Source organism: Lithobates pipiens, unplaced genomic scaffold (assembly GCF_037356315.1).
Source record: "Lithobates pipiens isolate NorthernLeopardFrog02 unplaced genomic scaffold, aLitPip1_a1.2 Scaffold_37, whole genome shotgun sequence".
NCBI lineage: Eukaryota > Metazoa > Chordata > Amphibia > Anura > Ranidae > Lithobates > Lithobates pipiens.
The window spans coordinates 12305800-12333464 of NW_027507825.1; positions in this window are offsets into that span (position 1 = coordinate 12305800).

The window sequence follows — 27665 nt, forward strand, 5'->3', positions numbered from 1 at the left end:
ATCATGTGATATAACTAGGGTGACCACATTTCCAAACTGGCATTCAGGGACAATTTTGCCAAGGGCCGGGGGGGCGAATGTAGTCTCAGGGTTGATGGCGGATTTAGAAGTGGGGGGGATTTGTTGGCTGAATGGCTAGTGCTACCACTGAATCATTCTGACACCATGCTTAGTATGGTGTCATGATGATCAAATCACATTATTTCTATTACTTCATTACATTGTAATATAAAATGAAATAGTTCAACTCACCATAACGCAGAGGGAACCCTGAGCTTGTCATTTGCCACCATGCTGCTTGTCACTGTCTCCTGCCACCAGATGCCACTTGCCACTGTCTCCTGCCACCAGATGCCACTTGCCACTGTCTCCTGCCACCAGATGCCACTTGTCACTTGCCACTGTCTCCTGCCACCAGATGTCACTTGCCACTGCCTCCTACCACCAGATGCTGCTTGTCACTTGCCACTGCCTCCTACCACCAGATGCTGCTTGTCACTTGCCACTGTCTCCTGCCACCAGATGCCGCTTGTCACTTGCCACTGCCTCCTGCCACCAGATGTCACTTGTCACTGCCTCCTACCACCAGATGCTGCTTGTCACTTGCCACTGTCTCCTACCACCAGATGCTGCTTGTCACTTGCCACTGTCTCCTGCCACCAGATGCCGCTTGTCACTTGCCACTGTCTCCTGCCACCAGATGTCACTTGCCACTGTCTCCTTCCACCAGTTGTCACTTGCCACTGTCTCCTGCCACCAGATGCCGCTTGTCACTTGACACTGTCTCCTGCCACCAGATGCCGCTTGTCATTTGCCACTGTCTCCTGCCACCAGATGTCACTTACCACTGCCTCCTACCACCAGATGCTGCTTGTCACTTGCCACTGTCTCCTGCCATCAGATGCTGCTTGTCACTTGCCACTGTCTCCTGCCACCAGATGCCGCTTGGCACTTGCCACTCTCTCCTGCCACCAGATGTCACTTGCCACTGTCTCCTGCCACCAGATGCCGCTTGTCACTTGCCACTGTCTCCTGCCCCCAGATGCCGCTTGTCACACGCCACTGTCTCCTGCCACCAGATGCCACTTGTCACTGTCTCCTGCTGTCAGATGCCGCTTGTCCCTTGCCACCGTTGCTTGCCACCAGATGAAGTGTGTCACTTGCCACCATCACCTGCCACCAGATGAAGCGTATCACTTGTCATCTGCTGTCAGAGAGAGGGCAGGGAGAGAGAGGGGGGCAGGGGGGACAGGGAGAGAGAGGGGACAGGGAGAGGGAGGGTGGACAGGGAGAGAGAGGGGGGACGGGGAGAGAGAGGGGGACAGGGAGAGAGATGGGCGATAGGGAGAGAGGGGGCAGGGAGAGAGAGGGGCAGGGAGAGAGAGGGGGCAGAGAGAGAGGGAGGCAGGGAGAGGGGGCAGGGAGATAGAGGGGGACAGGGAGAGAGAGGGGGCAAGTAGAGAGAGGGGGCAAGGAGAGAGAGGGGGGCAGGACAGGGAAAGGAGGGCAAGGAGAGAGGGGGGCAAGGAGAGAGAGGGGGGGCAGGGAGAGAGGGGGCAGGACAGGGAGAGGAGGGCAGGGAGAGAGGGGGGCAGGGAGAGAGAGGGGGGGCAGGGAGAGGGAGGGGGGCAGGGAGAGAGAGGGGAAAGAGGGAGGGGAGAGAGAGGGGGGCAGGGAGAGAGATGGGGGACAGGGAGAGGGGGCAGGGAGAGAGGGGGGGACAGGGAGAGAGAGGGGAGACAGGGAGGGGGCAGGGAGAGAGAGGGGAGGAAGGGAGAGGGAGGGTAGAGAGAAGGGGGGGCAGGGAGACAGAGGGAACAGGGAGAGAGAGGGGGACAGGGAGAGAGAGGGGGCAGGGAGAGGAAGGAGGGAGAGGGAGGGGAGAGAGAGGGGGACAGGGAGAGAGAGGGGGGCAGGGAGAGAGAGGGTGGACAGGGAGAGAGAGGGGGCAGGGAGAGAGAGGGGGGCAGGGAGAGAGAGAGGGGGCAGAGAGGGAGGGAGGCAGGGAGAGGGGGCAGGGAGATAGAGGGGGACAGGGAGAGAGAGGGGGGCAGGGAGAGAGGGGGCAGGACATTGAGAGCAGGGCAGGGAGAGAGGGGGGCAGGGAGAGAGAGGGGGACAGGGAGAGAGAGGGGGCAGGGAGAGAGAGAGGGAGGGGAGAGAGAAGGGGGCAGGGAGAGAGAGGGGGGACAGGGAGAGAGAGGGGGCAGGGAGAGAGGGGGCAGGACAGGGAGAGGGGGGCAGGGAGAGAGGGGGGACAAGGAAAGAGAGGGGGGACAGGGAGGGGGCAGGGAGAGAGAGGGGAGGAAGGGAGAGGGAGGGTAGAGAGAAGGGGGGCAGGGAGACAGAGGGAACAGGGAGAGAGAGGGGGACAGGGAGAGAGGGGGGCAGGGAGAGGGGGGCAGGGAGAAAGAGGGGGCAGGGAGAGAGAGGGGGAGGGGAGAGATAGGGGGCAGGGAGAGAGAGGGAGGGGTGGAGAGGGAGGGGGAGGGGGGACAGGGAGAGAGAGGGGGAGGGGAGAGAGAGGGGGCAGGGAGAGAGAGGGAGGGGTGGACAGGGAGAGGGAGGGGGAGGGTGGACAGGGAGCGAGAGGGGGAGGGGAGAGAGAGGGGGCAGAGAGAGAGAGGGAGGGGTGGAGAGGGAGGGGGAGGGGGGACAGGGAGAGAGAGAGGGAGGGGGGCAGAGAGGGGGGTCAGGGTCTGGTTAGTGACAAACAGTGCTCAGCTCACTCACTTGGATGGTCCAGGGGGGGGGGGGGGGGGGCTCACAGTCAGCGGCTTCCTGGTGGCTGTCACAACCTTGCCCAGGCAGGCATGCTGGATGGAGCAGTGTGCGGATCTCCCCTCGGAGGATGGAACGGCAGCCGCCTTCGGAGGACTTCTGTCCCCGCCCACCACCAGCGTGACCTATCAGTCACCTATCACAGTAGCCAAAGAAAGTGCTCCAAGGCTCTGTGCTACAGGTGGTGGGCGGGCCAGCAACAGTAAGAAGCCGCCCTCAGGACTCAGGAGGAGGAGATACAGAAGACGCTCTCTGGCTGCTCTCTCTCTCTCCCTGCTGCTGCGGCCGGAGGCGGAGGTGGGTGGACTCAGAGCATTGTTGCTAGACGTGAGGCGGGGCGGCCCTAGCAACCAGTTATGCAAAATGTATTACCACGGCTGTGTGTCCTTATTTCATTCCGGGACACTGTGCCTGGGACACAGGACACAGATTTCAATTAAGGGACAGTCCCAGGCAATCCGGGACACGTGGGCACCCTAGATATAACGGAGCCGGTAATCGGCTATTAAAAAAAAAAGCCGATCACCGGCGGCCGTGATCAGGACATCAGTCCCGATCACGGCCAGCCCTGCCAGTGCCCACCTGCCCCCTGCTTTGCCACAGTAATAAAAAATGTGTCCCCCCTGTCAGTGCCACCCAGCAGTGCCCATAGTGCCACCCAGCAGTGCCCACAGTGCCACCCAGCAGTGCCACCCAGCAGTGCCCACAGTGCCACCCAGCAGTGCCCACAATCTGCCTCAACAAAGGTGCTGCACCCCAGTGCCACATATCCGTGCCCAGCAGTGCCGCCCATCAGTGCCCAGCAGTGCCGCCCATCAGTGCCCAGCAGTGCCACCTATCAGAGCCACCTATCAGTGCCACCTATCAGTGCCCATCAGTCCCATCTATCAGTGGTACCTATCAGTGCCCCTTAGTGCCACCCATCCGTGCCACCCATCCGTGCCATCTTATCTGTGCCCGTCTTTGCCCATCAGTGCCGCCTTATCTGTGCCCATCGGTGCCGCCTTATCTGTGCCTATTAGTGCCGCCTTAACTATGCCTATCAGTGCCCACCAGTGCAGTGTATCAGTGCCCACCAATGCAGCCTATCAGTGCCCACCAATGCAGCCTATCAGTGCACACCAGTGCAGCCTATCAGTGCCGCCTCATCAGCGCACTTCAATGAAGGAGAAAAATGACCTGTTTGCTAAATTTTATAACAAACTATTAAACATGATTTATTTTTTTTATTTTTTTTGCATCTTTTTTTGTTTGTTTAGCAAAAAATAAAACTCCGAGCTGTAACTAAATACCACCAAAAGAAAGCTCTATTTGTGGGAAAAAAATGATAAAAATGTCATTTGGGTACAGTGTTGTATGACCGCGCAATTGTCATTCAAAGTGCATCAGCGCTGAAAGCTGAAAATTGGTCTGGGACTGAGGGGGGTTTAAGTGCCCAGTAAGCAAGTGGTTAACCAATTGTCTACAGGGGCAAATGTTTCATTTTCCACATGCGTGTTAAATAAATACATCTGCATTTTGTTTCCCCGAAAATTGCATAGAGCCCCCTAAACATTTTATATTTTCTGGAAGCAAGAGACCCTGGAGAATAAAATGGTTGCTGTTGCAATTTGTTATGTCACACGATTTTTTTGTAGCCGTTTATAAAATGCAAATTTTCAAGAAAAAAAAAAATTACACTTTAGTGCACTCAAACACAATATAGTAGCCATTTTATTTGAAAAATATAAATGATGACATTGTGTCGTGTAGATAGATAGCAAGCATGTCAGAATGCAAAAAAATGCACACACCCGTGAAATTACAAGACTACCTAAAACTGTGCGTTGCTAATACTTTAAAAGCTTTTAACATTTAGTTAAACAATAGCTACTAGAAGTATTACTCTCACTCTGGCAATACCTCATATGTGTGGTGCAATCACCATTTACATGTGCATGTCAGACCTACATGTGCGTTTGCATTTATACATAAGCATGGGGGGGGGGGGTATTCTTTTTACATTTTTTTTATTATTTTTATTTTTTTTAGCATGGGGGGGGGGAGATGCTTTTACATTTTTTTTTTTATTATTATTATTCTTTAGAGGGGGCAGGGGTGCTTTCACCTTTTTTTATTATATTTATTAATTTTTAGCATGGGAAGGACTGAGGTGTTTTTACATGTTTTTATTACTTTTATAATTTTTTAGCACGGGGGGGGAGGGCAAGGTGCTTTTACATTTTTTTTATTATTTTTATTTTTTTTTAGCATGGGGGGGCGGAGATGCTTTTACATTTTTTGAATTATTTTTATTATTTTTTAGCATGGGGGGGGGGGGCGGAGATACTTTCACATTTTTTTAATTATTTTTATTATTTTTTAGCATGGGGGGGGGGGTCAGGGGTGCTTTCACCTTTTTTTTTTATTATTTTTATAAATTTTTAGCATGGGAATGACTGAGGTGTTTTTACATGTTTTTATAATTTTTTAGCACCGGGGGGGGGGGGGGGCAAGGTGCTTTTACATTTTTTTTACTATTTGTATTTTTTTTTTTAGCATGGGGGGGCTTTTAAATTTTTTTTTTTTTTTTGCATGGGTAGACAGAGATGCTTTTACATTTTAGTCATTTTTTAGCACGGGGAGGGGGCCCCCTCATTGGTGTCAGTGGGTGGAATAGTGCCCTATCATTGGTGTCAGTGGAAGAAATAGTGTCCCATCATTGGTGTCAGTGGGTGGAATAATGCCCTATCATTGGTGTCAGTGGGTGGAATAGTGCCCCATCATTGGTGTCAGTGGGTGGAATAGTGCCCTATCATTGGTGTCAGTGGGTGGAATAGTGCCCCATCATTGGTGTCAGTGGAAGGAATAGTGTCCCATCATTGGTGTCAGTGGGTGGAATAGTGCCCTATCATTGGTGTCAGTGGAAGGAATAGTGTCCCATCATTGGTGTCAGTGGGTGGAATAGTGCCCTATCATTGGTGTCAGTGGAAGGAATAGTGTCCTATTAATGGGGTCAGAAAGAACAATGGTGCCCCATCATTTATGTCATATGGAGGAATAGTGCCCCATCACTGGTGTCAGTGGGAGGAATAGTGCCCCATCATTGGTGTCAGTGGGTGGAATAGTGCCCCATCATTGGTGTCAGTGGAAAGAATAGTGTCCTATTAATGGGGTCAGTAAGAAGAATGGTGCCCTATCATTCATGTCAAATGGAGGAATAGAGCCCCATCACTGGTGTCAGTGGGAGGAATAGTGCCCCATCATTGGGGTTAGTGGGAGAAATAGTGTCCAAAGGGCCGAGTAGAGGCAAGTAAAGGGCCACATCCGGCCCAGATGCCCAGAATGTTTATATTTGATGCTGAGCAGCAAGCTGGTTATAAATGGGGGCGGTCGCCATTTTTGCTCAGCCGGTAAGAAGGCCGAACACCCTTTTACTTCTGAGAATCGGGTCATAGAACAAAATTTGAGATCAAAATAACGCCCACGTCCGGCCCCCTCTCCTCGGTTACCCGGGACCCGCCGTGGAAGCTGAGGCAGTATTCGACCAAACGCGCTCAGGACTGCGGTGAGACCACCTCGTTATCGCTGCAAGTGACATTTTAAATGTGACATTTTGCTGTGCACATTGTGTACGTATGATTTTAAGCGCATGAGTGTTTTTAATGAATAAAGCTGTGTTGCACTATGGAATCTATATTTTATTGTTTTCTATATGTGGATCTGGAGCTGTGAATGAGAATTAAGTGAACTCTTATCGGTGAGAGAGCAGGGAGCCCGAGAGAGAGGAACCTATGGTGTTATGATAAGACGATTTTCCGGAGGGACACTAGTGGGACTACTTCTGCAGCCGTAGTGAAGTGCCTGTTAACCCTTTGGGTTCTGGTGAGTGAATTACCATAAGGGGTGTCACCGGCCGTCAGACCCTTCGCACACTGGTGTTTTCTTCTTCGGAGATGGATCTGCTTATCTGAACTTTTTTCCAAAGTGTGATAGCTCAATTGAATATTGAGTCATATATGTTTGGAGATATTATGGACACTTGCTAGTGACTTTTTTTAGACACTGAGTTATTATCCTCCATGTATTTATTATATTTTATCCTCTATATATTTATTATATTTTATTTTTTGATTATTTCCCCTTTTTTGTTTTAGCGCTGTCAATATAGTATATGCGGGGTAATTAGGGTACGGATACGGTATACTATATATTTTTGTGATTTTGTCCTTCTGTATGATAGCAGCTTGTTAGGGTGAGTTTTGACTTACTGCATAGGGCGCTGGGATCATTGGCTGTCACTTTCAATATTTTGTGTGCACATTCCAGTGATACTAGTACATAGAACAAAATTTGCCGGATTCCAGGGATGTTGGCGGAACGTCTCCACGAGGGTCTGCTCATCAATACTCACTAATTGTAAGCTGTAATATATGTCTTCAAATTGTTGCTTCGTTTAAATGGAATAGATTGCTGTAAACGCAGATCACATTCCGAGCGCAGAGGAAGAATTCTGCGTCTGCAAGGAGAGAATGGAAAAGCAATCGAGTAAAAAAGCAGCGACAGAAGTCCTGAGCTCTGCAGACAATCAGAAGCCATTTCTCCCGCATAAAGGTCCCTCTCCCTCCCTCCCGCCATCAGCATCTCCAATGAGCATCGCTCATTATTATCCTTGTTGTTATGGCAGCTTATTTAGATAAAGGTTTTATGAAAATCTTCACATCCAAACGAGACGGAAAATTGTTTATATTGATAAATGCTCAGACAAAATAAATTGCTTTTTCTTGTACTTGAAAAAAAAATCTCAAAGAAAAAAAAAAGAAAAATTACGATTCACAGGCGTAGACAAAAGAGTGAAAACAAAACAAACCTTTGACATACAAAATATTTAATTCCAAATGAAATTAAAAATGATAGTAAAGGCTTTTTTGAAAAAATAAATAATAATAATGATGTCTTATACTTACCTGCTCTGTGTAATGGTCTTGCACAGAGCAGCCCGAAACCTTCTCTTTGGTCCTTCATTGGCGCTCCTGGCCCCTCCCTCTTGCCGAGGCACCCAAGCAGGCTCACTCCCAAGCCACAGCTCTGTGTGTCCATTTACACACAGAGCAATGGCTTGGTCCTGCCTCCTCTCTTTCCTCATTGGCTCACTGGTCTGATTGACAGTAGTGGGAGCCAATGGCTCCCGCAGCTGTCTTAGCCAATGAGGAGTGAGAGTCCCTGGAGAAATAGGGGTACCAAAGCAGTCTAACTCCTGAGCGGCAGCTCAACGTGTCTATTTACACTCCCCTCCCTCCTGCCGAGTGCCCCCCCAGAGCGAGTAGCTTGCAATGGGGGCACCCAAGCAGACACACTCCCAAGCGTCAGCTTGGCGTGTCCATTTACACACCCCTCCCTCCTGCTGAGTGCCCCCAGAGTGAGTAGCTTAAAATTGGGGTTCCCAAGCAGACTCCCTCCTGAGCCGCAGCTCTGCATGTCCATTTACACACCCCTCCCTCCTGCTGTGTGCCCCCCCCAGAGCGAGTAGCTTGAAATGGGGGCACCCAAGTAGACTCACTCCCGAGCTACAGCTCGACATGTCCATTTACACACCCCTCCCTCCTGCCAAGTGCCCCCAGAGTGAGTAGCTTGCAATGGGGACAACTAAACAGGGCTTAGTATTTCTTTTTTTTTTGCGCTATGAACAAAAAAAAGCTACAATTTTGAAAAAAAAAAGAAATTATAAATATATATATATCCCCAAAAAATTAAAAAAAAAATTCTTCATCGGTTTAGGCCAATATGTATTCTTTTACATATTTTTGATTAAAAAAATCCCAATAAGCGTATATTGATTAGTTTGAACAAAAGTTATTGCATCTACAAAATAGGGGATAGATTACTAGCATTTTTATTATTATTATTAATTTTTTTTACTAGTAATGGCAGTGAGATCTGTGATTTTTAGTGGGACTGCGGCATTGGAGCGGACATGTTTGACACTTTTTCGGGACCATTAATATTTATACAGCAATTAGTGCTATAAAAATGCACTGATTACTGTATAAATGTCACTGGCAGGGAAGGGGTTAAATCTAGGGGCCGATCAAGGGGTTAAATGCGTTCCCTCGTTAGTGTTTCTAACTGTATGGGAATGGGACTGACTGGGGGAGGAGACATATCAATGTTCGCCATTACTGCAAACAGCCGATCTGTCTCTTCTCTCCTGTCAGAATGAGGATTTGTGTGTTTACATACACAAATCCCCGCTCTGGCTCTTGTACCACCGGCCACCCGCATTGCATCCCCTGGTGTCCAGCGGGCATGCGTGCGTGCCTGCTATGGCTCTTAAAGGAGGCCCTGTACATATATAGCGATTCGTGCAGGAGAGCCAACCTGCCACTGTATATGTATGTGAGCCGGTTGGGAAGTGGTTAAAGAGAAGGGTTTTTTTTACCTTCTCTTAGGAAAAACACCTTCAGACTTTAGATCCACTTTAAGATTTAAGTCTTTAGCTACCACTCTTAAGGTAGATCTTCCATGTTCCCAGACATACATTCATATATAAAGCAGGTAATACAAATACAAAGTGCCGAGCCACCGCCTCGCCTCCAGCTGAGCGGGCAAACCTCACAGTCTAGGAATCAGTAGAAGCAGACAGCCTGCTGTAATCACTGCTCTCTCTCTCTCTCTCTGATCATTCTCCCTACGCATTTCATCACTGTGATGTCATTAGGGGGCACCGCAAAAAAAAAAAGAAGAAAGAAGTTACCCCAGGGCAAGGAATCAGCACAGGGTATGGGCCTCCAGCTATAAGACAAAAAGGCAGTTGAAGTGTCACTAAACCACATCATAAAAATCAATCAATAATTGGTGTGTTACAGGCTGTTCATAGTCACTATGCAATTTTTTTTCTGTATTCTGCAAAAAAAAACTGCTTGATCCTTCAGCTCTCTATCTCCCTCTCCTGTCCATGTCCCAAATCTAGACAGGGAATTTGCAGCTGTGGTGGCAGTTCAGCACATGCTCAGTTTTCAGTGAGTTTATATGCTGTGTCTTAGAATAGGAGGGAGGTGAAGCCTCTATCAATCTACATGTAATAACCTGTTACCCCATTGTGTTTAGCTGCTTAGTGGGCATGGGGGGAGGAGGGAGGGAGTGAATTGTCAGTTAGCACTGTGTATACTCCCACATGTGTGACTCTATAGTCACATGGGCTACTCAGATGTGATAGGAAGGAAATGCTCAGTGTAGAATCTAAAAAAAAACTGAGCATGTGCAGAGCTGACAACACTGCTCTGCAAAATCCGTAGCTGAATTTGTATATATAGAATGTTTGGGGGTTCTAAGTAATTTTCTAGCAAAAAATAGGGATTTTAACTTTTAAACACCAAATGTCAGACATAGACTTAGTGATGAAAGGGTTAATATCCAAGTTTTATAGTAGAGGACTTTATGAAACGTATTTCATTGTATACATATTTTATTAATCTGTGCAAAACTGAGACAAAAATGAAAACAAGGGGGGAAAAAAACTACGTATAAACAAAAATAGAGTGCTGTGACCACATACAGAGACAGAGTTTGAATCAAATTCATTTATTCTATTCTTCTCTTCTTTCCCTTCACAGTATACAGATAATGCACTACGGGGTAAGAATGAACATTCTGTAGATTCATCATGATATAATCAACATGGTGGTGGGAATTCATGAGACATACACCCTGGGAAACATCCTTTTACAACAAAATCCATCACAAGAAAAGCAAAAAAAAACACAGAATCAATACCCAGGAGTAGGCACTTGGCAATCTTTGAAGGACACGCAAATTCCAACACAGAGGGAGGCGCTGGAAATACACTACATTACCAAAAGTATTGGGACGCCTGCCTTTACACACACATGAACTTTAATGGCATCTCAGTCTTATGCCTTGTACACACGGTCGGAGATTCCGACAACCAAATCCGACGGATTCTGTCCGTCGGATTTTGTCCGACGGATCTTGCCGAAACTGTTGCATACACACGGTCGGACGAAGTTGACGGAAAATCCAATCGTTCAGAACATGATGATGTTATTTCGTTACGACGGGACTACGTTCAGGCTAGTAGCCAATAGCTTTGGTGTAGGAATTTGATCTGAGCATGCGTGGCACTTTGTCCGATCGGAATTCTCTACACATGATCGGAGTATGTCCGATCGGACCAGTTTGTAGGAAAATATTTCCAGCAAGTTGGAAAATTTGGTTCGACGGATATTCTGGCAGAAACAGTCCGATTCATATCACACACAGTCGGATTATCCGACAAAGCGGTCCGATAGGACACATTCCGACTGATTCTCCGACCGTGTGTACAAGGGCTTAGTCTGTAGGGTTCAATATTGAGTTGGCCCCCAAAGCACCTTGTCCCCATGTTGATGGGGACAAGGGCCTCATCTCTACAACCCTTGCCCGTACCAGGCAACATGCCCTCAACATTGGGAGGGTACTTTGTGGTAGCCGCCCCCCCAAAGCACCTTGTCCCCATGTTGATGGGGAGAAGGGCCTTATACCCACAGCCCTGGCCGGTGGTTGTGGGGGTCTGTGGACGGGGTTCTTACTGGAATCTGGAAGCCCTCTTTAACAAGGGGACCCCCAGATCCCGGCCTCCCACCTATGTGAATGGGTATGGGGTACAGTGGTGTGAAAAAGTGTTTGCCCCCTTCCTCATTTCCTGTTCCTTTGCATGTTTGTCACACTTAAGTGTTTCGGGACATCAAACCAATTTAAACAATAGTCAAGGACAACACAAGTAAACACAAAATGCAATTTGTAAATGAAGGTGTTTATTATTAAAGGTGAAAAAAAATCCAAACCATCATGGCCCTGTGTGAAAAAGTGATTGAATCCAGCGAACCACAGTGAGAGCCATTATCCACAAATGGCGAAGACATGGAACAGTGGTGAACCTTCCCAGGAGTGGCCGGCCGCCCAAAATTACCCCAAGAGCGCAGCGACGACTCATCCAAGAGGTCACAAAAGACCCCACAACAACGTCCAAGGAACTGCAGGCCTCACTTGCCTCAGTTAAGGTCAGCGTTCATGCCTCCACCATCAGGAAAAGACTGGGCAAAAATGGCCTGCATGGCAGAGTTCCAAGGAGAAAACCACTGCTGAGCAAAAAGAACATCAAAGCTCGTCTCAATTTCTCCACAACACATCTTGATGATCCCCAAGACTTTTGGGACAACATTCTGTGGACCGATGAGACAAAAGTGGAACTCTTTGGAAGGTGTGTGTCCAAGTATATCTGGCGTAGAAGGAACACTGCATTTCATAAAAAGAACATTATACCAACAGTAAAATATGGTGGTGGTAGTGTGATGGTCTGGGGCTGTTTTGCTGCTTCAGGACCTGGAAGACTTGCCGTGATAAAAGGAACTATGAATTCTGCTGTTTACCAAGAGATCCTGAAGGAGAATGTCCGACCATCTGTTCGTGTACTCAAGCTGAAACCAACTTGGGTTCTGCAGCAGGACAATGATCCTAAACACACCAGCAAGTCCACCACCGAATGGCTGAAGAAAAACAAAATGAAGACTTTGGAGTGGCCTAGCCAAAGTCCTGACCTGAATCCTATTGAGATGTTGTGGTATGACCTTAAAAAGGCCGTTCATGCTCGAAAACCCTCTAATGTAACTGAATTAGGACAATTCTGCAAAGATGAGTGGGCCAAAATTCCTCCAGGACGCTGTAAAAGCCTCATTGCACGTTATCGCAAACGCTTGGTTGCAGTTGTTGCTGCTAAGGGTGGCCCAACCAGTTATTAGGTTTAGGGGGCAATCACTTTTTCACACAGGGCCATGATGGTTTGGATTTTTTTTCACCTTTAATAATAAACACCTTCATTTACAAATTGCATTTTGTGTTTACTTGTGTTGTCCTTGACTATTGTTTAAATTGGTTTGATGTTCCGAAACACTTAAGTGTGACAAACATGCAAAGGAACAGGAAATGAGGAAGGTGGCAAAGACTTTTTCACACCACTGTACATTGTACCCCTACTCATTCACCAAAAAAAGTGTCAAAATGTTAAAAATTACAGTAGACAATTTGAGACAAGTCCTTTATTAAAAAATAAAAAATAAATAAAACTGTCCCGCGATGTCCATTCATCTTCGATCGCAGCGCTGACGGACCGAGAAAAAAAAAAAAAAAGCAACAACTCCGCCTCCATAGGAGGTTCCCGCTGATGGAATCCTCTTTGCGATGACAGCTGTTATATAGCTGAAGGCAGGGCCACCCGGTCACGTAAACAGGTGACCCTGCCCCTTCTGGCGTCACGTGATGTCAGAAGGGGGCGGGGATATCCGTTTACGTCACCGTAAGCGGCAAACGGCAAAAGGCTGCATCCAGCCCCCGGGCCATAGTTTGGAGACTTCGGCTCTATGTCAGGAATGTCAGAAGTTCTACAACTTGTGTGAAAGCCTATGAACTGTTGTTTTGTGTTTTATTAAAAGGAGTTGTAAAGTCTTGTGGTTTTTCACCTTAACCACTTGCCGACCAGCTCACGCATATATACTGTTGCAGTTCGTGCAAGGAGGACAGTGCTGATCCCGCGGGCTCGTTGTTCACTGGCAATTCCCCGTTCTGCCAGATGACATGCCAGAGATCTACTGTTCCCAGTGATCTCTGTCATGTTCCAGGAAGTCAATCCCCCTTACAGTTAGAACACACCCAGGGAACACAGTTAACCCCTTGATCACCCCCTAGTGTTAACCCCTTCCTTGCCAGTGTCATTTTATACATTGATCAGTGCATTTTTATAGCACTGATTAATAATAATAATAATGTCACTGGTCCCCAAAAAGTGTAACTTGGGGTCAGATTTGTCTGCCGCAATGTCGCAGTCCTCCTAAAAATCACATCGCCGCCATTACCAGTAAAAACAAAAAAAGTCCCTAAATCTATCCCATAGTTTCTAGACATGATAACTTTTGTGCAAACCAATCAATATACGCCTATTGCGGTTTTGTTTTTTTTACCAAAAAATATGTAGATTATATATCAGCCTAAACTGATGAATAAATTTGTATTTTTATATAAAACTAAATTGAAATTTGACTTCAAAATTAACACTGGTCTGTAGTGCATGTTCATACCTCAATACTTTAAATAATAACATATGAGATGTTTCACTCCAGGAGTATACAATGAGCTTGGAAATTGTAGGGAAATGTTAACCAATGCATTACAATTTAATTACACCCATTTGATTTTAAACAACTAAAATGATCGCGCGGGAAATCACAGATGCAAGCTGTGCTTCTCGCGCTCGCCACCCCCACGAGATGCCGCGCATCCATAGGAATGCATTGGGGCAGCGAGCAAGAGGAGCGAAATAGCTCGGCGCTGGCTTGCTCGATGGGGCTCGCGGGTGTCAATCTTGCCACTAACAGCGACAAGATTGACACAATATCGGCGGCACCCACTGTAGTCGACTAAATACGACTAAAACTAAAACAATTGCAGAAGACTAAAATGGGACTAAAACTAAAATGCCATTAGGCTAATGCCGTGTACACACGATCGGAATTCCGGCCAGAAAAAGACCGAGCTTTTCATCAGAAAACGCGACTGTGTGTACGCTCCATCGGAAATTTAGCTGTCCGAATTCACACCAGGCAAAAATGTATAGCATGTTCTCAATTTTCCTGATGGAAAAACTTTCTATCGGTAATTCCGATCGTGTGTATGCAATTCCGACACGCCAAAAAATCACGCATGCTCAGAATCCAGTACGAGACGGAGTCGGTCTGGTAAAACTAGCATTCGTAATGGAGATAGCAAATTCTTCACACTGCAAATTTTTTAATTGTTCAATGCCGCACATTCTCTTCTTTATATAATGCTAGAAGAATGAAGTTGTTTTGCTGCTCATATTCACACAGAGTTATCACCAGGGCCGGACTGGCCTACCGGGATACCGGGAAATTTCCCGGTAGGCCGTCTGTACTCAGTGCCCTGGGGCCGCTTTTGTCCCTGTGCTGGCTGGCGTCAGCCCAATAAACTGCAGCGGCGGCCGCCGCACTTTGCTATGCACTGGCACTGCCTGTGTGTGCCTGTGCCGCCTCTTCTGATCTGGCTCCGCCTCTTCTGATCTGGCTCCGTCTCCACCCATTGATATGCCTGAGAGTGAGGGGAGGAGCATGAGGACGCTGACTCCTAATTGAATTTCAACCCGTGCGGCGCCAGCACCGCTGATTTCTTCTGCTTTGACTCGGCCCGCCCACTAGACGTCTGCACGAGGAGAATAGGAGGACGGCCGCCCCTGGATCAGAACAGAAGAAGGTACCCCTGCCCTGAGCTCTCACTTTGTCTCTGTCTGTCTCTGTCAATCTCTCTCTCTATCTCTCTCTCCCTGTCTCTCTCTCTATCTCTCTCTATCTCTCTCTCCCTGTCTCTCTCTCTATCTCTCTCTATCTCTCTCCCCTTCTCCCTGTCTGTCTCTCTCTCTCCCTGTCTCTCTCTCTCCCCTTCTCCCTGTCTGTCTCTCCCTCTCCCTCTCTCTCCCTTTCTCCCTCCCTCCCCCTGTCTCTCTTCTTTCTCTAATTTTTTGCAAGTAAAAAAAGAGTGTATTTTTTCATTTGTTTTTGCAGTTTTTTTTTTTTTGGAGGGGGGGGGGGGTGCAAAGTACTGAAAAAACAAACAAATATCAATTGCCACCACTGTACCCATCAAACTCAGACACTGTGCCAAACGACGCAGCCACTGTGCCCTCAAACGCAGCCACTGTGCCCATCAAACGCAGCCACCGTGCCCGTCAAACGCAGCCACCATGCCCTCCAAACGCAGCCACCGTGCCCTCCAAACACAGCCACCGTGCCCTCCAAACGCAGCCACGGTGCCCGTCAAACGCAGCCACCATGCCCGTCAAACGCAGCCACCGTGCCCGTCAAACGCAGCCACCGTGCCCGTCAAACGCAACCACCGTGCCCATCAAACGCAGCCACTCTCTCTCTCTCTCTCTCTCTCTCTCATTTTTTGCAGCTAAAAAAGTGCTTTTTTAAATATGTTTTTGCAGTTTTTTTGGGGGGGGGGCGCAAAGTACTGAAAAAATAAAATAAAACTCAATTGCAGCCTCACTGTGCCCATAAATTGCCACCACCGTACCCATCAAACGCAGCCACTGTGCCCTCAAACGCAGCCACTGTGCCCGTCAAATGCAGCCACTGTGCCCGTCAAATGCAGCCATCCTGCCCGTCAAACGCAGCCACCGTGCCCATCAAACGCAGCCACCGTGTCCTCAAACACAGCCACCATGTCCTCAAACGCAGCCACCGTGCCTGTCAAACGCAGCCACCATGCCCGCCAAATGCAGCCACTCTCTCTCTCCCCGTCTCTCTCCCTGTCTCTCTCTCTCATTTTTTGCAGCAAAAAAAAGAGTGCTTTTTTAAATATGTTTTTGCAGTTTTTTGGGGGGGGTGCAAAGTACTGAAAAAATAAAATAAAACCTCAATTGCAGCCTCACTGTGCCCATAAATTGCCACCACTGTACCCATCAAATGCAGCCACTGTGCCCGTCAAACGCAGCCACTGTGCCCATCAAACGCAGCCACTGTGCCCATCAAACGCAGCCACTGTGCCCGTCAAACGCAGCCACCCTGCCCGTCAAACGCAGCCACCGTGCCCGTCAAACGCAGCCACCGTGCCCATCAAACGCAGCCACTCTCTCTCTCTCTCCCTGTCTCTGTCTCTCTCTCTCTCCCTCTCTCTCTCTCATTTTTTGCAGCTAAAAAAAAGGGCTTTTTTTAAATATGTTTTTGCAGTTTTTTGGGTGGGGGGGGGGCGCAAAGTACTGAAAAAATAAAACAAAACTCAATTGCAGCCTCACTGTGCCCATAAATTGCCACCACTGTACCCATCAAACGCAGCCACTGTGCCCTCAAACGCAGCCACTGTGCCCGTCAAACGCAGCCACTGTGCCCGTCAAACGCAGCCACCATGCCCGTCAAACGCAGCCACCGTGCCCGTCAAACGCAGCCACCCTGCCCGTCAAACGCAGCCACCCTGCCCGTCAAACGCAGCCACCGTGCCCGTCAAACGCAGCCACCGTGCCCATCAAACGCAGCCACTCTCTCTCTCTCCCCGTCTCTCTCCCTGTCTCTCTCTTTTTCTCTCATTTTTTTGCAGCTAAAAAAAAGTGCTTTTTTAAATATGTTTTTGCAGTTTTTTTGGGGGGGGAGCGCAAAGTACTGAAAAAATAAAATAAAACTCAATTGCAGCCTCACTGTGCCCATAAATTGCCACCACTGTACCCATCAAACGCAGCCACTGTGCCCGTCAAACGCAGCCACTGTGCCCGTCAAACGCAGCCACCATGCCCGTCAAACGCAGCCACTGCGCCCGTCAAACGCAGCCACCGTGTCCTCAAACGCAGCCACCGTGCCCGTCAAACGCAGCCACCGTGCCCGCCAAAGGCAGCCACTCTCTCTCTCCCCGTCTCTCTCCCTGTCTCTCTCTCTCTCTCTCTCTCTCTCTCTCATTTTTTGCAGCTAAAAAAAGAGTGCTTTTTTAAATATGTTTTTGCAGTTTTTTGGGGGGGCGCAAAGTACTGAAAAAATAAAATAAAACATCAATTGCAGCCTCACTGTGCCCATAAATTGCCACCACTGTACCCATCAAACTCAGCCACTGTGCCCATCAAACGCAGCCACCGTGCCCGTCAAAGGCAGCCACCGTGCCCGTCAAAGGCAGCCACCGTGCCCGTTAAACGCAGCCACCGTGCCCGTCAAACGCAGCCACCGTGCCCGCCAAAGGCAGCCACTCTCTCCCCGTCTCTCTCCCTGTCTCTCTCTCTCTCTCTCTCATTTTTTGCAGCTAATAAAAGAGTGCTTTTTAAATATGTTTTTGCAGTTTTTTGGGGGGGCGCAAAGTACTGAAAAAATAAAATAAAACATCAATTGCAGCCTCACTGTGCCCATAAATTGCCACCACTGTACCCATCAAACTCAGCCACTGTGCCCATCAAACGCAGCCACTGTGCCCGTCAAACGCAGCCACTGTGCCCTCAAACACAGACATTGTGCCCTCAAACGCAGCCACTGTGCCCTCAAACTCAGCCACTGTGCCCTTCAAACTCAGCCACTGTGCCAAACGCAGCCACTGTGCCATCAAATGCAGCCACCCTACCCATAAATTGCCACCCCTGTGTGCATCAAACGCAGCCACTGTGCCATCAGACGCAGCCACCGTATCCATAAATTGCCATCACTGTGCCATCAAATGCAGCCACTGTGTCATCAAACATAGCCGCTGTACCATCAAACACAGCCATTGTACCCATAAATTGCCACCACTGTGCCATCAAGCGCAGCCACTGTGCCACTGCCATCAAACGCAGCCACTGTAACCATCAAATGCCACCAGTTTGCACCATCAGATGCTGCCAGTGTCCCCCCCCCACCTGGCACTTACCTCGGGTCAGCGCTGTCTTCCACGCTCCCCACCCTCCAAGTCCTCAATGTCTTCTCCCGTCCTCTCTTGCTATGATTGGAAGCCTGATAGGCATTCATTCACAGCGCCTGTCGGTTCAGCCAATCAGGTGACAGGTAACCAGACCCGATGCACCTGATTGGCTGAGAGTTAGGGAAGCAATTTTTTGGGTTCCCTAACACAGTGCTGTGTCATCAAAAGTAGCCGCTGTATCATCAAACACAGCCACTGTACCCATAAATTGCCACCACTGTGCCATCAAGCGCAGCCAGTGTGCCATCAAACGCAGCCACCATATCCATAAATTGCCATCGCTGGGCCATCAAGCTCAGCCACTGTGCCACTGCCATCAAATGCAGCCACTGTGTCATCAAATGTAGCCGCTGTACCATCAAACACAGCCACCGTACCCATAAATTGCCACCACTGTGCCCATCAAACGCAGCCACTGTGCCATCAAACACAGCCACCGTACCCATAAATTGCCACCACTGTGCCATCAAACGCAGCCACTGTTCCAAACGCAGCCCTTGCGCCATCAAACGCAGCCCTGGCGCCCGTCAAACGCAGCCACTGTGCCCGTCAAACGCAGCCACTGTGCCCGTCAAACGCAGCCACTGTGCCTGTCAAACGCAGCCACTGTGCCCTCAAACGCAGCCACTGTGCCAAACGCAGTTTTTTTTGGGGGGGGGGGGCCAAACTGAAAAAAATAAATAAATAAAACATCAATTGCAGCCTCACTGTGCCCATAAATTGCCACCACTGTACCCATCAAACGCAGCCACTGTGCCCTCAAACACAGCCACTGTGCTCTCAAACGCAGCCACTGTGCCAAACGCAGCCCTTGCTCCGTCAAACACAGCCACTGTGCCCTCAAACGCAGCCTCTGTGCCCTCAAACGCAGCCACTGTGCCCATCAAACGCAGCCCTTGCCCATCAAACGCAGCCACTGTTCCAAACGCAGCCCTTGCGCCATCAAACGCAGCCACTGTGCCCGTCAAACGCAGCCACTGTGCCCGTCAAATGCAGCCACTGTGCCCGTCAAACGCAGCCACTGTGCCCTCAAACGCAGCCACTGTGCCCGTCAAATGCAGCCACTGTGCCAAACGCAGTTTTTTGGGGGGGGGGGGGCAAACTGAAAAAAAAAAAAAAATAAAACATCAATTGCAGCCTCACTGTGCCCATAAATTGCCACCACTGTACCCATCAAATGCAGCCACTGTGCCCTCAAACACAGCCACTGTGCCCTCAAACGCAGCCCTTGCCCATCAAATGCAGCCACTGTGCCAAACGCAGCCCTTGCTCTGTCAAACGCAGCCACTGTGCCATCAAACACAGCCACCGTACCCATAAATTGCCACCACTGTGCCATCAAACGCAGCCACTGTTCCAAACGCAGCCCTTGCGCCATCAAACGCAGCCCTGGCGCCCGTCAAACGCAGCCACTGTGCCCGTCAAACGCAGCCACTGTGCCCGTCAAACGCAGCCACTGTGCCTGTCAAACGCAGCCACTGTGCCCTCAAACGCAGCCACTGTGCCAAACGCAGTTTTTTTTGGGGGGGGGGGCCAAACTGAAAAAAATAAATAAATAAAACATCAATTGCAGCCTCACTGTGCCCATAAATTGCCACCACTGTACCCATCAAACGCAGCCACTGTGCCCTCAAACACAGCCACTGTGCTCTCAAACGCAGCCACTGTGCCAAACGCAGCCCTTGCTCCGTCAAACACAGCCACTGTGCCCTCAAACGCAGCCTCTGTGCCCTCAAACGCAGCCACTGTGCCCATCAAACGCAGCCCTTGCCCATCAAACGCAGCCACTGTTCCAAACGCAGCCCTTGCGCCATCAAACGCAGCCACTGTGCCCGTCAAACGCAGCCACTGTGCCCGTCAAATGCAGCCACTGTGCCCGTCAAACGCAGCCACTGTGCCCTCAAACGCAGCCACTGTGCCCGTCAAATGCAGCCACTGTGCCAAACGCAGTTTTTTGGGGGGGGGGGGGCAAACTGAAAAAAAATAAAAAATAAAACATCAATTGCAGCCTCACTGTGCCCATAAATTGCCACCACTGTACCCATCAAACTCAGCCACTGTGCCCATCAAACGCAGCCACCGTGCCCGTCAAAGGCAGCCACCGTGCCCGTCAAAGGCAGCCACCGTGCCCGTTAAACGCAGCCACCGTGCCCGTCAAACGCAGCCACCGTGCCCGCCAAAGGCAGCCACTCTCTCCCCGTCTCTCTCCCTGTCTCTCTCTCTCTCTCTCTCATTTTTTGCAGCTAATAAAAGAGTGCTTTTTAAATATGTTTTTGCAGTTTTTTGGGGGGGCGCAAAGTACTGAAAAAATAAAATAAAACATCAATTGCAGCCTCACTGTGCCCATAAATTGCCACCACTGTACCCATCAAACTCAGCCACTGTGCCCATCAAACGCAGCCACTGTGCCCGTCAAACGCAGCCACTGTGCCCTCAAACACAGACATTGTGCCCTCAAACGCAGCCACTGTGCCCTCAAACTCAGCCACTGTGCCCTTCAAACTCAGCCACTGTGCCAAACGCAGCCACTGTGCCATCAAATGCAGCCACCCTACCCATAAATTGCCACCCCTGTGTGCATCAAACGCAGCCACTGTGCCATCAGACGCAGCCACCGTATCCATAAATTGCCATCACTGTGCCATCAAATGCAGCCACTGTGTCATCAAACATAGCCGCTGTACCATCAAACACAGCCATTGTACCCATAAATTGCCACCACTGTGCCATCAAGCGCAGCCACTGTGCCACTGCCATCAAACGCAGCCACTGTAACCATCAAATGCCACCAGTTTGCACCATCAGATGCTGCCAGTGTCCCCCCCCACCTGGCACTTACCTCGGGTCAGCGCTGTCTTCCACGCTCCCCACCCTCCAAGTCCTCAATGTCTTCTCCCGTCCTCTCTTGCTATGATTGGAAGCCTGATAGGCATTCATTCACAGCGCCTGTCGGTTCAGCCAATCAGGTGACAGGTAACCAGACCCGATGCACCTGATTGGCTGAGAGTTAGGGAAGCAATTTTTTGGGTTCCCTAACACAGTGCTGTGTCATCAAAAGTAGCCGCTGTATCATCAAACACAGCCACTGTACCCATAAATTGCCACCACTGTGCCATCAAGCGCAGCCAGTGTGCCATCAAACGCAGCCACCATATCCATAAATTGCCATCGCTGGGCCATCAAGCTCAGCCACTGTGCCACTGCCATCAAATGCAGCCACTGTGTCATCAAATGTAGCCGCTGTACCATCAAACACAGCCACCGTACCCATAAATTGCCACCACTGTGCCCATCAAACGCAGCCACTGTGCCATCAAACACAGCCACCGTACCCATAAATTGCCACCACTGTGCCATCAAACGCAGCCACTGTTCCAAACGCAGCCCTTGCGCCATCAAACGCAGCCCTGGCGCCCGTCAAACGCAGCCACTGTGCCCGTCAAACGCAGCCACTGTGCCCGTCAAACGCAGCCACTGTGCCTGTCAAACGCAGCCACTGTGCCCTCAAACGCAGCCACTGTGCCAAACGCAGTTTTTTTTGGGGGGGGGGGGGGCCAAACTGAAAAAAATAAATAAATAAAACATCAATTGCAGCCTCACTGTGCCCATAAATTGCCACCACTGTACCCATCAAACGCAGCCACTGTGCCCTCAAACACAGCCACTGTGCTCTCAAACGCAGCCACTGTGCCAAACGCAGCCCTTGCTCCGTCAAACACAGCCACTGTGCCCTCAAACGCAGCCTCTGTGCCCTCAAACGCAGCCACTGTGCCCATCAAACGCAGCCCTTGCCCATCAAACGCAGCCACTGTTCCAAACGCAGCCCTTGCGCCATCAAACGCAGCCACTGTGCCCGTCAAACGCAGCCACTGTGCCCGTCAAATGCAGCCACTGTGCCCGTCAAACGCAGCCACTGTGCCCTCAAACGCAGCCACTGTGCCCGTCAAATGCAGCCACTGTGCCAAACGCAGTTTTTTGGGGGGGGGGGGGGCAAACTGAAAAAAAAAAAAAAATAAAACATCAATTGCAGCCTCACTGTGCCCATAAATTGCCACCACTGTACCCATCAAATGCAGCCACTGTGCCCTCAAACACAGCCACTGTGCCCTCAAACGCAGCCCTTGCCCATCAAATGCAGCCACTGTGCCAAACGCAGCCCTTGCTCTGTCAAACACAGCCACTGTGCCCGTCAAACGCAGCCCTTGCCCATCAAACGCAGCCACTGTGCCAAACGCAGCCCTTGCACCATCAAACGCAGCCTCTGTGCCTGTCAAACGCAGCCTCTGTGCCTGTCAAACGCAGCCTCTGTGCTCTCAAACTCAACCACTGTGCCCGTCAAACGCAGCCACTGTGCCCATCAAACGCAGCCCTTGCCCATCAAACGCAGCCACTGTTCCAAACGCAGCCCTTGCGCCATCAAATGCAGCCACTGTGCCCATCAAATGCAGCCACTGTGCCCTCAAATGCAGCCACTGTGCCAAACACAGCCCTTGCACCGTCAAACGCAACCACTGTGCCCGTCAAACGCAGCCACTATGCCCGTCAAACGCAACCACTGTGCCCTATGTATATATATAATGCACTTTTCAAATATGCTTTAAAATGTATGGTTTTCTCTTTTTATGAACAAGAAAATAATGACGTTATGCTGCTGGGCTGGTATAATAATGCTATGGGGCTGGTATGAAATTATTTCCAGGGCTCGTTTTCATTCCCAGTCCGGCCCTGGTTATCACAAACTTATTTTTTTTTTTATTATTTCTAGGTATCTCCTGAATAATCTTTATTTTAATTTAAGCCAGATCTACATAATATATATATGTTTTTTTTTTTTTTTTTTTGTAAAGTCCTTTTTTTTTTCATTAATATACGTTTTTGGATTATTGTATTATTTTCTCGTGCTCTCCTTTTTATTTGTTTGCACAACACCATTATTATGTTGTATTTGTAAACCTGTTTGTTGTTGGTGTCCTTTGTTCATTTTGACATTGTATTTTTGAAATGTACCTGCCTACTAACTCAAAAAACGTAATATTTGCTATTTTAAGAAAATCACATAGGGAAGTATTTTCTGGAAAAAAAAATAAAAAATCACAATTTATTTAAACATCATAAAAGCAAAATAAAGATGAAGGCAACGCTGGAGAAAGTCCTTGAATTTGCGAAGCCTTTGGCCCCCAAGGCACACATGAACTTTATGGCTCAAAAACTTGGTAGCTTGAGAAGTCCATATAGAAAGGAGGTCAGTCTGGTCCAGGAATTCCAGAGGACAGGAACAGCAGCAGATGACATATATGTACCCAGGCTGTGGTACTACAACAGGCTGCGTATTCTGTCAGACCAGACTGAAGGCAGCCAGTCACTTTCTTGTCTTCCCTGCAGCCTTCCCTGCAGCCTTCCCTGCAGCCTTCCCTGGAGGCTGTGGCTCTGGAGGTGGACATGTGGCAGGAGGAGGAGGAGGAGGAGGATGGGGGAGCGCACACAGGTGGCCGTCGTCAGTTAGTTCACCACTCAACCCCTTGTGGATGGTTGTAAAAATTATTTTTAGTTTTTCACATTTATGCCATTGTCCCTCCTCCATTTGCTGTAAATTGGAGGCTATGTAGATGCCATAGGCCTCTACAGCATTGAGGAGGGATTTCAGGGCGTCATTAGCCTCCTTGATGAGGGTCAGTGCTGCCTCCTCTGTTTTAGTCCCCTTCCTGGGCCTTTTGTATGGAAGGACGAGGGGAGGCACCTGAGATTGGGTGTTATTGGGCCCTGACACCTCCTGGCTGACACTTTCCCTCGCCTCCTCCTGTGTGCCAGTTGCCAGAGCCTCGTCCTGGCTGAGGTCTTCCTGTGTATGAAAAAGGGACTTTTTTTTTAGTTTTTTGTTCATCAAACACACAATTTTCAGCTCATGACAAATTATAATTATATAATTATTATAATAATAAAATTATAAATATAATGTTACTAAATAGAAAAGACTATCATTCTGAGCCCAGCATTTTACATTCTTGTCCCAATCATTTTGGCCACTACTGTCTATTGATATGTGAAACACTTTTTGTTAAATTATTCATTTCTTATCAATTATAACATCTAGTTAACAATCATCATTTTCACATAAAAAAATATGTATAAAAATCCTATACCTGGCTCCACCTGGGTTCCTCAATCTCCTTCTGGATGGAAGGCCCAGGTTGGTCCACGGAAGCCTCAGCTTGGGCTGAGGGAAGGCTGGATGGAAGGTTGGAGGGACGGGGTGCCGGAAGAGTTGAAAGCGATTCCCTGCCCTCAACCTGGTCATCAAGAAAACCTTGCCCCATTAAAGAGACCCATGAGACCCATGACCCCTGAAGAAAATTCGACTTACCAGGCTGACTGGAAGACTCGCCTCCAGCCGCCGATCCTCCCATGACTGCTGACGGAACGCCTCTCTGCCCTTCTTCCTCTGACGAGGACAACTCTCCTTCCGACCGGTCTGGGCTCTCCTCACCCTCCTCCTGCGACATCCGACCTGGCGGCCCCACCTGGGCTGCCGGCAGGCTGCTCCTGGGCCGTCCCCTTCTCCGCCCCGTGGCCGATTTCAGTGCCGCCTTCCCCCGGCCCTTGCTTCTGACCTCCGCCGCTGTAGAAGGTGGACCGTGCGCCGCCCGCCGCCCCTCCTGACGCCTGTCAGCCGTCCCATGCTCATCCATGGTCCTATCAGCCGCTGTTGCCAGCCTCCTCCGGCGTGACCCCGCTGCAGCCGCGCCAGGAGCAGGGCCCGAATCCTTCCCTCTGTGCATAGCTGCGCTTCCCGAAGCCGCCACTGGTCCGACGGCCAGCCTCACGTTGCTGCTCCCACCGCCCCTGCTGCGCCCTGAGGCCTCCTCTGCCCGGACGGACGGCCGTTTCGCGGGCGGCTCGTGGGGGGCAGTGCCAGCGTTCCCCGCTTGGCGACTGGTATGAGCCCTGGGGGAGTCTGGAGAAAAGCGGGCCGGCGGGCGCACCGTGCCCGGACCGCTCCCCCCGCAGCCGACCTGGTACTGTCCTGCTGGCCCCCGAGGATCGCCTCGACCTGGTCCCGCAGGCAACGTTCTCCGTTCGCCGTAGCCGCGGCCCGCAGCTGCAGCACTAGGTCCCCCAGTGACGACGCCATCCTCTCCTGGAATCTTCTTCCTGTCGACTGGCGCTGGGGCGTAGAGCGCGCTCACCTCCTCGTGCTGGCTCCGCCCCCCTACACCTACGGTCCAATCCTTGCCCAGTACTATACTCATGTCAGCCCTCCGCCTACCCTTCGGTCCCGGCTACATGCTGCTCTAGCTACCAATTTTTGTTTCCAGAGACCTCATGTCTTTACAAACTCAAGGAGCTTCTCCAGCATTGCCTTCCTAGCTGCTTTATTGTGATATAAGGGGTTTTTCACCTCCCATAAATTACACATATCACAATATTTATACAGGAATTCGCCCAGGAATTATTGGTCTTTAAATGGATACATTTTCTCTGCAAGACCAAACAAAAGACAAAAACACTCATCTCAAGATAATCTTAAAAGCCAATAAAGGCATCAATCTAGATTCAGTATAGTCCGCTCATGTCGCCAAAGTTAAAATCTTACCTTCGTTATAAAGTTCATCGATTCCATTCCTCCTTCCTCTGCACACAGAACGTAGTTACGACACACACGTGTTTAAGCTTTATATACACTGCGCAAGCGTGAAACTCCGCCCGCGTCGCCCGCCCCTGACGTTCTTTCTAGAATATTCCCCGCCCCATCTCATTCATTGCAGTGGTAAGAACATGGCGGAGACACACCAGGTGCATAATAATAGCAGTAACGAGGAGAAGGAAAGCCCGGAACCAGGAATGTCCCGATCCCGGAGGAGATTTAAGGCCACAAATATGTCCTTTGCTGAGATGTTGGAGATGGTCGACATCTTGAGGAGGAACGACTATGACAGGAATTATGGTCCATACCCAAATCTGAGAAAGGCCAAGATCATGAAAAAAGTTGTGAAGAGTCTGTACAGGAATTTTGGAGTAGGACGATCCGAGGATCAATTAAGGAAACGCTGGTCAGACCTCAAATTAAGGGAGCACGATCAGTATAGAAAGATCAAGAACGTTCTTTGAAAAAGTAAGTAAGTATGTGTCATGTGTTACTATTATTATTAATATTGCATGCTGTGCCATGTGTTTTTCTTTATGGTGCTATACTTTTAAAAATGGCCACCTTCATGTTCATACGCACAGTAATTGGTCGTAGTAAACATCATTTGTTTCCCAAATAAATACAATGTTTTCCCAGATACCTGATTAAATATATTTGTTCATGTTATTTTTAAATTTAATAAAAGAGGTTTAGGACATTGTTGTCGAGATGTGCTTGGACCTAGAAGGAATAGCAAACTAGATTCAGTGTAATGTATGGAGATGACAGTCAGCAGCTGTTTACACATCTGAACTCAGGTGCACTAGTGTGGGACACCAGAACAAACTTTTTAGGGTGTCAATCAGAGGTACTCCATTGGATACTTGGGGGGTCCAAAAAGGTAAGTATTCCAGCTTTAGTAAGGGCATAAATCATGGCTTCAGCTTGTAATTCTGCCCAAACAGACAATTGTTCCCCACTTCCAAGCAATGTTTATCATTCATATTTGTTGCCTCAAATATCTGTGTGCTAAGTATACTTTTTGTTTCATGCTCACAGGGGAGAAAAAAAATAAAAAAATAAAAAATCGGGAAATATGAGGTCACCAGGGACCCCTCACGTCCTGAACAAGGGGAACAGAGGTCACAACCAGAGGATGTAGAGAAAGGAGAGGTGGTTGAGATTGAGACCACAACAGGTGAGTGTCTGACACCCCAGCTTCAGGTAAGAGATGTATGCTTGCATATTTCTAATACATGGTGTGTGTTTTTTTATTTTTAGGTGATGTAGGTTGTGGAAGAACAATCAGATCATTTCACCAGTGACAGTACCCAAAGGCTAATCCAGGACATCATGTGGTGTAGTCAGGAGTTACACATTATCAAACAAAAAACTATGGATATTGAAGTAAAACTTAAGAACATGATTGATGTCCTTGGAAGAATTACATTTTCAAAAAAGTTGGCACTATTTTGTGTTTTTTGCAAAAAAAATTACATTTTAAAAAAGTCTAATTTTGAAGATGCACACAGTATGTCAACATGTGCTATCTGCTATCAGGGGATATCAATGTACACGTTTTGTGCCTGCAAGCCCTTCCTCAAAACTCAAGTAGGTGAGAGGAAGGGGTTGCACCCCCAAAACACATTCATGTGTCCCCCATGATGGGAGATAGCACATGTTGACATTAGGCATGGGATCAGAATGTAAATCCCCAGTTTGACTCCCAATTTGTGTGCATCTTCAAAATTAGGCTTTTACAGGGGTGACTTCACCCCATCTGGTG